This window comes from Juglans microcarpa x Juglans regia, chromosome 6S, assembly GCF_004785595.1.
Source record: "Juglans microcarpa x Juglans regia isolate MS1-56 chromosome 6S, Jm3101_v1.0, whole genome shotgun sequence".
Lineage (NCBI taxonomy): Eukaryota > Viridiplantae > Streptophyta > Magnoliopsida > Fagales > Juglandaceae > Juglans > Juglans microcarpa x Juglans regia.
In genome coordinates, this window is record NC_054605.1 from 19,895,388 (window position 1) to 19,905,419 (window position 10,032).

The 10,032-nt window shown below is 38.8% G+C and overlaps 1 pseudogene; it reads left to right on the top strand.

The window, feature by feature from the left end:
• The first annotated feature begins 672 nt into the window (after nucleotides 1–672).
• LOC121236776 lies at nucleotides 673–9,045 on the top strand (annotated as a pseudogene).
• The last annotated feature ends 987 nt before the right edge of the window (nucleotides 9,046–10,032 follow it).

Consider the following 10,032-nt stretch of genomic DNA (forward strand, 5'->3'; position numbering starts at 1 on the left):
AAAGGAAAACACTTCTCTGGATTTAATACATGTATTACTAACAGAGATGTGTTTAAATACAAAAAATTATATAAAAATAAATTTATATATTATCGTAATTTTATATAATCCTTAAATTTATTTTATAATAAATAATTTTATAATTTAATATATAATATCAAATTATATTATTTTCTAAATTTATTGCCAGTGGAATAATCTATGTTTATCCTCACTTTTCTGAGTACTACATTTTAATTTTTAACCTCCGTCGCTACTCTCCGTGAAGGTTTTATGATTGAGTACTGCTAGGCCACCGCTGGTGCCTCCCGTTAGAGCAACTGCTGGTTTTAGTATGTGTTTTTTAATATATTTTTTTTCAATTATTTTTTATAGAATTTTTTTAATATTTTTAAATATTTAAAAAAATGAAAATAAATTTAGGATATTATTAAAAAACATTTTCTTAATCATAAAGTAAAAAAAATTATTAAAAATTATTTTTTTAATATTTTATTTAATGATTGAGAAAGTATTTTTTAATAATATTATAAAATTTTTTTAAATATTTAAAATTATTAAAAAAATTTATATAAAAAAATATTAAAAAAAAAAACACATAAAAAAATACGTACTATTACAAGCGATAGCTCCGGCGGGAATTGGGAGCGGGACGCTTGGCATTTTCCTCTATGATTTATCGGAAAGAAATGGGCTTTTATTTCCCTACCAGGTAATGTCTGTCTGTCTCTCTCGGTTCTTTTCTGTCTTTTCTCATTTGGGATTCGTACTTTGCTATTTCGTGTACATATGCAGTGCCGGTGTGGTTTGCTGTTCTTCGGGATGGAAGTCTTGCATCGTTTTCGTTCACTTGGGGTTAAACTCAGGCTGTCCCAGTGGAACTTTATATCCCCTCAAAAGAAAATGCCCACCTAGAAAGTTCCGTGTAGCATGCTCTTCGTCATTTTCTTCGGTACGTTCGTTTTTTACTTTTCTCATATATACGCATATTTTCTTAAAACCACAGGTCTCTCCGTGATAACTGTTTTCTGATTTTTTTTTTTCCTTGAATTGGTGCATGTTTTATAGTTTGAAATGGATTTTCTACCACGCATAGAAATTCAATTGGAAATGCAATGCCCAAAAACAATCGCGATTTATGATTTTTATTATGCGAGGACTCTTGTGCTTAGACATTAAAAAACCCCAAAAGGAAAGGAAAAAGTATGATTAAGTTCTGATATCACTTCGACATATGGCACTGCTTAAGTAGTGCAGGCAAGAGTTACCAGAATTCATTTTGTATCTTTGAAAATTAATAAGAAATTAAAACTAGGTGAGCGCGTTTTAGAAAGGGCTTCTTCTATCCGAAATCCTATCTAATAATACCAAGTGACCAGTTTGTACCTGAAGTTCAATCTGGGTATTTAACAATGGGACAAACTGTTTTTGGTTTTTGAATCTCTGAAACTTAGCGAGTAGTTAATACATATTGTTTGCATTGAAGCCGTGACTTTCTCAAGTTTTATTTTCGTAGCATATGGCAGGAATGGTACTTGGAAATTAGTTTATACTTGGAACCTTGGTTTCTCTCCACATCCAGATGCCAATATCTGTCATGCTATCAATGAGCCCTTAGCAAATGCCTTGCCATGTCCATGATTCAACTTACCCCGTCCGTAAACACCCTAATGTCATTGTTTTAAGGATATAGTTCTTATAATGCATTGGTTGAGGGTTGATTATCCTACATGTTGTATTAGAAGTAACGAACTGCACCATCAGGCATAGCCTCTGCTCCACCAAAAGATGTAGCTGCTCCTGCTCTACCAAAGGCCACTCCAGCACATGACAGCAATGCAGAATTGTCTAGAAGAATTTCCCTACACATGTCACGATTTCATTCAATCTTGAGAATTCTGTTATACTCGAATATTCGTTTCTTGGTGTATAAATACCACCACAATGTACAGTAAACATCAATGAAAAACACTCAGAATATTTTCATTCCTTGCGTCTTTATCTTGATTCAAGCATGGTATCAAGAGCCATCTAAGACTCACGTCTAAGGCACTGCCATGGCAGAAAAACTCAAAACCCCTCCACCCCAACCTCCACCTCTTCCTCTTCCATCTTCGTCCCATTTAGTTACTGTCAAACTCAGTCATGATAATTACCTCTTGTGGAAGGCTCAGCTCATGCCTTATCTCAAGGGTCAAAATCTATTTGGCTTTGTCGATGGAACCACTAAATCTCCCCACCCATTTGATAAAAGTTCTGAAAAACCCAACCCTGAATACTTGGCTTGGCAACAACAAGATCAAGCCATCATGAGTGTCCTCATCTCCTCCTTATCAGAAAATATAATTGCTCATGTCTTAGACTCTGTTTCCTCTCGTGAGATTTTGGTCACACTAGCCAATCTCTTTGCTGCAAAATCTCAAGCACGTCTCATGCAGGTGCAGTATCAACTTGCCACATTGAAGAAAGGCTCGGACTCTATAGCAGATTATTACCAAAAGACAAAACTCCTCCGAGATACACTTGCAGCAGCTGGTAAACCCTTATCATCTTCTGAATTTATCACATATCTCTTGGCTGGTTTGGGTTCCGATTTCGATTCTGTAGTCACCTCTATAACAACCCGTGTGGATCCTCTAAGTCCACCGCAGGTGTACAATCATTTGCTCACTCATGAATCCAGGCTCTCTCATCAACTCACTAGCCTCACAGCTACCACGGAACTCTCTGCAAATGTCACTTACAAACCGCTCACTGAGAATCAAAATAGGGGCCGTGGGTTCTATCGAGGCAGAGGAGGTTACTGAGGACGTGGTCGTGGTCGTCATGCTGGTCGATTCTCACCTTCCCACTTCTCACCATCCCGTCCCACATGCCAAGTTTGTCTTAAACAAGGCCATACCGCTCTCACGTGCTATAACAGGTTCAACCAAAGCTTTCAATCACCTCCACCCTCTTCCATTTCAGCTCATTTCACCACCATTCCTACTTCACCCTCTACTCCAGCCTCTTCAGTTGATAATCTTTGTTATCCCGACTCAGTTGCTACACATCACTTTACACATGACTTTTCTAATTTGTCTCTTAGTTCCACAGAATACAAGGGTGACGAGCAAGTGTGTATAGGTGATGGCACATCTCTTCCAATACAACATGTTGGCAGCTCCACCATTCCCTCCACTTTTGGCAAACTTCTTCTCTCAAAACTTTATCATGTTCCTTCTATTTCTAAAAATTTAATTTCTGTTAGAAAATTTTGTGAAGATAATGACGTTTTCTTTGAATTTTATTCTACTTTTTTCCGTGTGAAGGACTCTCACTCCAACAAAATTCTACTCCAAGGCAATACTAAGGATGGAATGTATGTGTTTCCGTCTGATCTTCCATCTCCTCAAGCGTACATGGGCACTCAAGCATCTCCTTTTCAACGGCATGTCAGGCTCGGACATCCTTCTATGCAACTAGTCAATAAAATTATCTCTAAAGTTTCTCTTCCAATGCACTCATCATCCACGTCCGGGTTATGTTCCTCCTGCTGTCAAGCAAAGCTTCATCAACTTCCATACAATCAGTCCACCTCTCGTTCCACTGCTCCTCTTCAACCTCTATTTTCGAATGTTTGGGGTCCTGCACCAATTCTATCCCGTGGTGGTTTTCGTTATTATCTGTCCTTTGTAGATGATTATAGCAGATTTACGTGGATATTCCCTTTGAAATGCAAATCTGATGTAACGTCTACTTTTTTATCTTTTAAGCGTCATGTAGAACTTCTTTTCAATACAAAAATACGAGCATTTCAATCAGATTGGGGTGGTGAATACAGATCTTTAAATACAATGTTACAATCTTTTGGTATTTCACATCGTCTCTCGTGTCCTTATGCTCATTCTCAAAATGGGTCGGTAGAACGAAAACACCGACCATTGCTGAAATTGGATTAGCTCTTCTTGCACACTCATCCACTCCACATTTGTATTGGTCTGATGCCTTTACAATTGCAGTGTTTCTCATCAATCGTCTTCCCTCTCCTGTCTTAAATAATAAATCTCCATTTGAAATTTTATTTCACAAAGTGCCAGATCGCACATTCTTGAAATCATTTGAATGTATTTGTTGGCCTAATCTTAGGCCATATAATCATCACAAATTGGAATATCGGTCACTTCCATGCATTTTTCTTGGATATAGTTCGGATCATCATGGGTATTTATGTTTCCATGTACCTACTGCCCGTATGTATATTTCACGAGATGTGTTATTTGATGAAATGCATTTTTATTTTTCTACACACACTACTAGTTCGTCCCCGAGACCTCAACCCAATCCATATTCTCTTCCAATCTTAAACACACCTCCCACCTTCAGCAACTCAAACCACTCACATGGGCCCATTAACTCTTCTCGATCCACACTCCCCACAACCCAACCTGTAGCCTCTAGCCCAAACCTTTCTCTCATTTCACCTAACCAGAATCCCATTTCCTCCCAACCCTTATCATCACCATCAGAGCCCATGAATCCACCTAGCCCGCTCACACCTGTATCTAGGGCACCTGCGTCTTCCCCAATTCATTCAGCTTCTACCCCGATGCCCTCTTCTTCTCTACACCATATGCAGACTCGAGCCAAATCAAAACTCCACTTCCCAAAAATTCGCAAAGATGGCACCATCGCATGGCCCCGACCACAAGCTCATACCATCTCTGCTGAGATACCCGAAGAGCCCACTTCCGTAACAGAGGCTTCAAAGCATCAGGAATGGCGAAATGCTATGCAATCCGAGTTTTATGCTCTTTTATCTAACAATGCTTGGTCTCTGGTTCCACCTACATCTAACCAAAATCTTGAAGGTTGTCGTTGGATTTTCAAGACCAAGCATCACTCGAATGGCTCGATTGAAACTCGGAAAGCCCGACTTGTAGCCAAGGGCTACAGTCAGCTTGAAGGGCTCGACTACTTGGAGACTTTTAGCCCTGTCATTAAGCCAACTTCAATCAGGTTAGTGCTCCCAATTGCTGTGTCCTCTGGTTGGCGGATTCAACAACTGGATGTGCAAAATGCTTTTTTGCACGGTACCTTAGATGAACAAGTATTCATGTCACAGCCACCGGGATTTGTTCACCCACAATTCCCGAACTATGTTTACAAACTTAACAGAGCACTATACGGCCTAAAACAGGCCCCCCGCGCTTGGTATGCGCGTCTTAGTTCACAGCTCTTGGAATTGGGATTTAGTGTCTCGAAATCAGATGCCTCTTTGTTCATATATCGGCATCAATCAGTGACGATTTATTTCTTAGTCTATGTGGATGATGTGATTCTCACTGGCTCTGATCCGAGTGTGTTGGCTCAACTTGTGGAGATTTTACAATCTGATTTTCCTCTCAAGAACTTGGGAGATCTGCACTATTTTTTGGGTCTTGAATGTCATCGAAATCCCACTGGACTTGTTTTATCATAGAGGAAATGTATTCTTGACTTGCTCAAGAAAACTAACATGAGCAATTGTAAGTCTATGAGTAGCCCTATGTCTCCCTCCACAAAACTGTCAGCCTTTGATTCTATTTCTATGGAAGATCTGTCTCTCTATAGAAGCATAGTTGGAAGTTTGCAATACCTACTGTTTACAAGACCAGATTTGGCTTTCTCTGTGAATCGGGTGTGCCAGTTTATGCATGCACCCTGCTTGTTTCACTGGCAAGCTGTTAAGCATATTTTACGCTATCTCAAGCATACTATGGATTATGGTTTGGCTATTACATCATCTCCCACTCCTGTTTTGGCTGCTTTTTCTGATGCCGATTGGGCCGGCTGCTCGGATGATCGAAAATCTACTGGAGGATATTGTGTCTTTTATGACAAAAATCTGGTTTGTTGGAGCTCCAAGAAACAGTTTACAATTGCAAGATCGAGCACCGAAGCTGAATATAAAGCCTTGGCACATGCTACCTGTGAATTATTGTGGCTGCAGGGTCTTTTATCTGAGTTAGGAATTTTTTTGTTCAAACCTCCTATTCTTTATTGTGATATTTGGGTGCAACATATCTGTCCGTTAATCCTGTGATGCACTCTCGTACCAAACATGTTGACATTGATTATCATTTTGTACGAGATCGGATTCATGCTAAAGCCCTTCAAGTCTCTTTTCTCTCAAGTAAGGACCAACTAGTTGACATTTTTACAAAGCCTTTGTCAACCTCCAGATTCTGCACATTACGTTCGAGCCTCACAGTTCTTCCAGCTCTGCTTGGCTCGCAGGGCATATTAGAAGTAACGAACCTGCACCATCAGACATAGCCTCTGCTCCACCAAAAGATGTAGCTGCTCCTGCTCTACCAAAGGCCACTCCAGTACATGACAGCAATGCAGAATAGTCTAGAAGAATTTCCCTACACGTGACACCATTTCATTCAATCTTGAGAATTCTGTTATACTCGAATATTCGTTTCTTGAAAACTATCTCATCTTACTTATATTTCCAGATCTGCTTTTAATTAAGGCTGCAACAGGAGATCCTGTAAGTCGGCCTCCAGTGTGGATGATGCGTCAGGCAGGAAGGTATATGGCCGTTTATAGAAAGCTTGCAGAGAGATATCCTTCCTTCAGGGAGAGGTCAGAGACAACTGATCTCATTGTTGAAATCTCTTTGCAGCCTTGGGAAGCTTTCCATCCTGATGGAGTTATTATTTTCTCCGACATCCTGACCCCTCTGCCTGCATTTGGTTTCCCATTTGACATAGAAAAAATAAGGAGTCCTATAATCCAAACACCAATTCATTTTTTTTTATAAGTATAATCCAAACACCAATTCATTCTGAAGCGGGACTGAAGACTCTGCATCCCATAGATTTAGAGAAACTTCATTTTGTTGGTGAATCCCTCAGGTTATTGTGGCGGGAGGTAACTAAAGGTTCATAAAGCATCTAGAAAGAATTCCAACTTTTCTGTTCAGTATTGGATTTATTGGTTATTAAAATCGTAACTGTTTCTAAGCTATTGAATTATTTATTTGTCATTTTTGGTAGGTTGGTGGACACGCTGCTGTTTTAGGTTTTGTAGGAGCACCTTGGACGATAGCTACGTATATAGTGGAAGGAGTACAACGAGCACATATACAACCATAAAGACCATGTGGCATAGAGCACCACATGTATTGAGGACTCTTCTTTCTAATTTGACACGGGCAATATCAGCCTAGATTATTTTCCAAGTGGATTCTGGGGCTCATTGCATACAAACCTTTTGACTCATGGGGTGCACAACTACCACCTTATCTGTGGGAACGCTGGTCATAGCCATATATTGAAGATGGGAGTTGGAATGATTATGGTTTTTGTGCTGTAGTCATGGATAGAATTAATTATAATAATCTGAGAGCTGCAAGATTTTCTTACACTTTGTACTTCATATCATGTTTGATTTGTTGAGAAAGCAATAAATTCAATGCACAAATTAACTGGAAGCAAAGCTTTATCCCAATTCCCCCTTCTTTTTTACTTTGTTGTTTCACTTAATTTTGCCATGATACATGCATACTTGTGGAGTTTTCAAGTCTCAATTTTTCTGCATACATTGTGCATCATATCTATATTATTATTGTTGTTTGCAGTATAAGAAAATTTTAGAGCAAATTTGTAGCAGGTAAAAAGTGATTCATTGACTGGAAACATCATTTTCCTCTGCGTACTTTTCATTTTAAGGAAATAGTGCTATACATGTTATACTCCATGCCTTGTTCTGTTCAATAGTTGACAAAATTGCAGGATTTATAATGCTTTATACTTTTTATAATTGATTTGTCCTTTCTATTCATTGGTCATCTAAATTGCAGATTGTCAGTGCAGTAAAGAATAAGCGTCCTCGGACACCACTTGTTCTCTACGTTAATGGAAATGGTCGCCTTCTTGAGCGTTTGAAAGGGACTGGCATCGATGTGATTGGGCTTGATTGTACGGTGGACATGGAAGATGCAAGGAAACAATTGGGTTGGGAGATCAGCGTACGGGGCAACGTTGACCCCACTTGCTTATTTTCTCCTCTTCCTACTCTGACGGAAGAAATTAAAAGGTTTGGAGATGGTTTTATTAACAAATTTCTTTCACCTGTTACTCATTGTTGACTGTTTTTGGTCTTGACCCTTCTTTGATCTTTAGTATGTGGTTGCCACTGGCTTTCCTGTTGTGGTGTAGACTAGGATTATACAGAGTTTACCTCTATTCATTCAAGAAATAGGAGTCGGATATGTATACATTGTCACAGGAACCCGTGAGGAATAGAGTTGTTTATTTCTCAGGGTAGATAAAGATTTAATAATTTCTTGACAAAAATTCCTAAGCGAAAATTTTTGAATGACACCCGAGCCCAAGCATGGATTGTTTTTAGATAAGATGACTAGTGTAACAAGGACAACATGAAGAATCTCATCTGTAGACATAGTTACGACGTGCCCAACTTTGTAACATCACAAAAATGAGTGTTCATGTATAGTGTATGCATCCATTAATGCAGCATGCTAATCCTGTGTTTGCCGATTAATCCTGCACTGATAGAATTGTTTCTTCTCAGGGTCGTGAGGTGTGCGGGGTTCAAAGGGGACACATTCTTAATTTAGGAGATGGTGTTCTTGCTAGAACGCCTGAAGAAGCTGCTGTTGCACATTTTTTTGAAGTTGCAAGAAGCTTGAACTATGATATGCACCTTCTCACGATCAAGAGGTGGAGGTATCTAAATTGGCAGTTCGAGGATAATAATCATCAAGCGCAAGCCAGGTTTGAAGATAAACATTGAAGATGCAGTTACTTAAATCGGCTAAATCTTCATCCTTGTCACAACATTTTGAAATGATAATGCAATAAATTAGTTCTACAACACAACCAATTGATGGGCGGGCTTGTGGCCCAACTCTCTGAAGATCAGGCTTAAGGTTTTTGCCCGGCATCGGGCGAAGACCGAGTTGGGTGGATGGGTAAAGCAAGCACAACCCACCCGAGTTTGTACTGTTTAATTGACATTAGCTTGATTAACCCAAATCTATGATCATGTCATTCACAATATTTTGTTGTGCTACTGCAGTCTGCAACCAATATATATATATATATAGTTAAAGCCCACTTCACTTCGTACGTACGTGTTTCTTCTATATATGCAATAAAGGATCTCAAGAGTTAATTATATTTTACATCTCAATTTTGAGTTTTTATCTGAATCTAAATGATCTGATACATGCAAAGCTAGTGAATGACTCAACTCTAATTAATGCCACCCAAAAGCAATATAATATTACACACTCAAACTACTAAAAAGTTGCACTGTGTATCCATCTTTTATTAAATTCAGCCGTCAATATTAAGGTATAACATCTATTTTTTAACCATCGTGGCGGTTAGAAAGTCTGAACAATGATTCTAGTACTGGATTTGAACAGTGTGCTGCGAAAATAAAGATTATGAATCCGGCTGAAAGTTTGTGTCTACTTAGCCTGTCTGTCTGAGAATCGAAGTAGATCATCACGAGTTTGTCTGATCGGTGACCTAAATGCCACCGCTAGCTCTTAGATCTCTTTAAGCCAAAAGACAAAAAGTGAACTCGTTGATGGTGTGGAAGATATCGATTCCAAACAAATATGTTCGATCTCCAAGCAGCAGCACCTTTTAACTAGAATCATATATGTTTCACTTTTAAAAAACAGAAAAATAAATAAATAAATAGGAAAAGAAAGGCCGGTACGTACGTAGTTGCATCCGAGTACGTAATTCGTGGAATTGGATAATCAATAGGCTAGACCACGGGGTACTACTGCATATATATATGCGTGCGTACGCTTTTGAAAACCTAAAATTAATTAATATAACTACCTCATGAAATTACGGGTATTTTTCCTTAATTCGATCGACTTTAATTATAAGTTGGTCACCAGTTTCAGGGTCGACCATCCTGCATGCAGTAAGTTAGTCCAAATTAATTATAACGACGTACGTACGTACAGTACTATTATATATAATTAAGAAGCAACTTGATTTATGTTTGGGATAT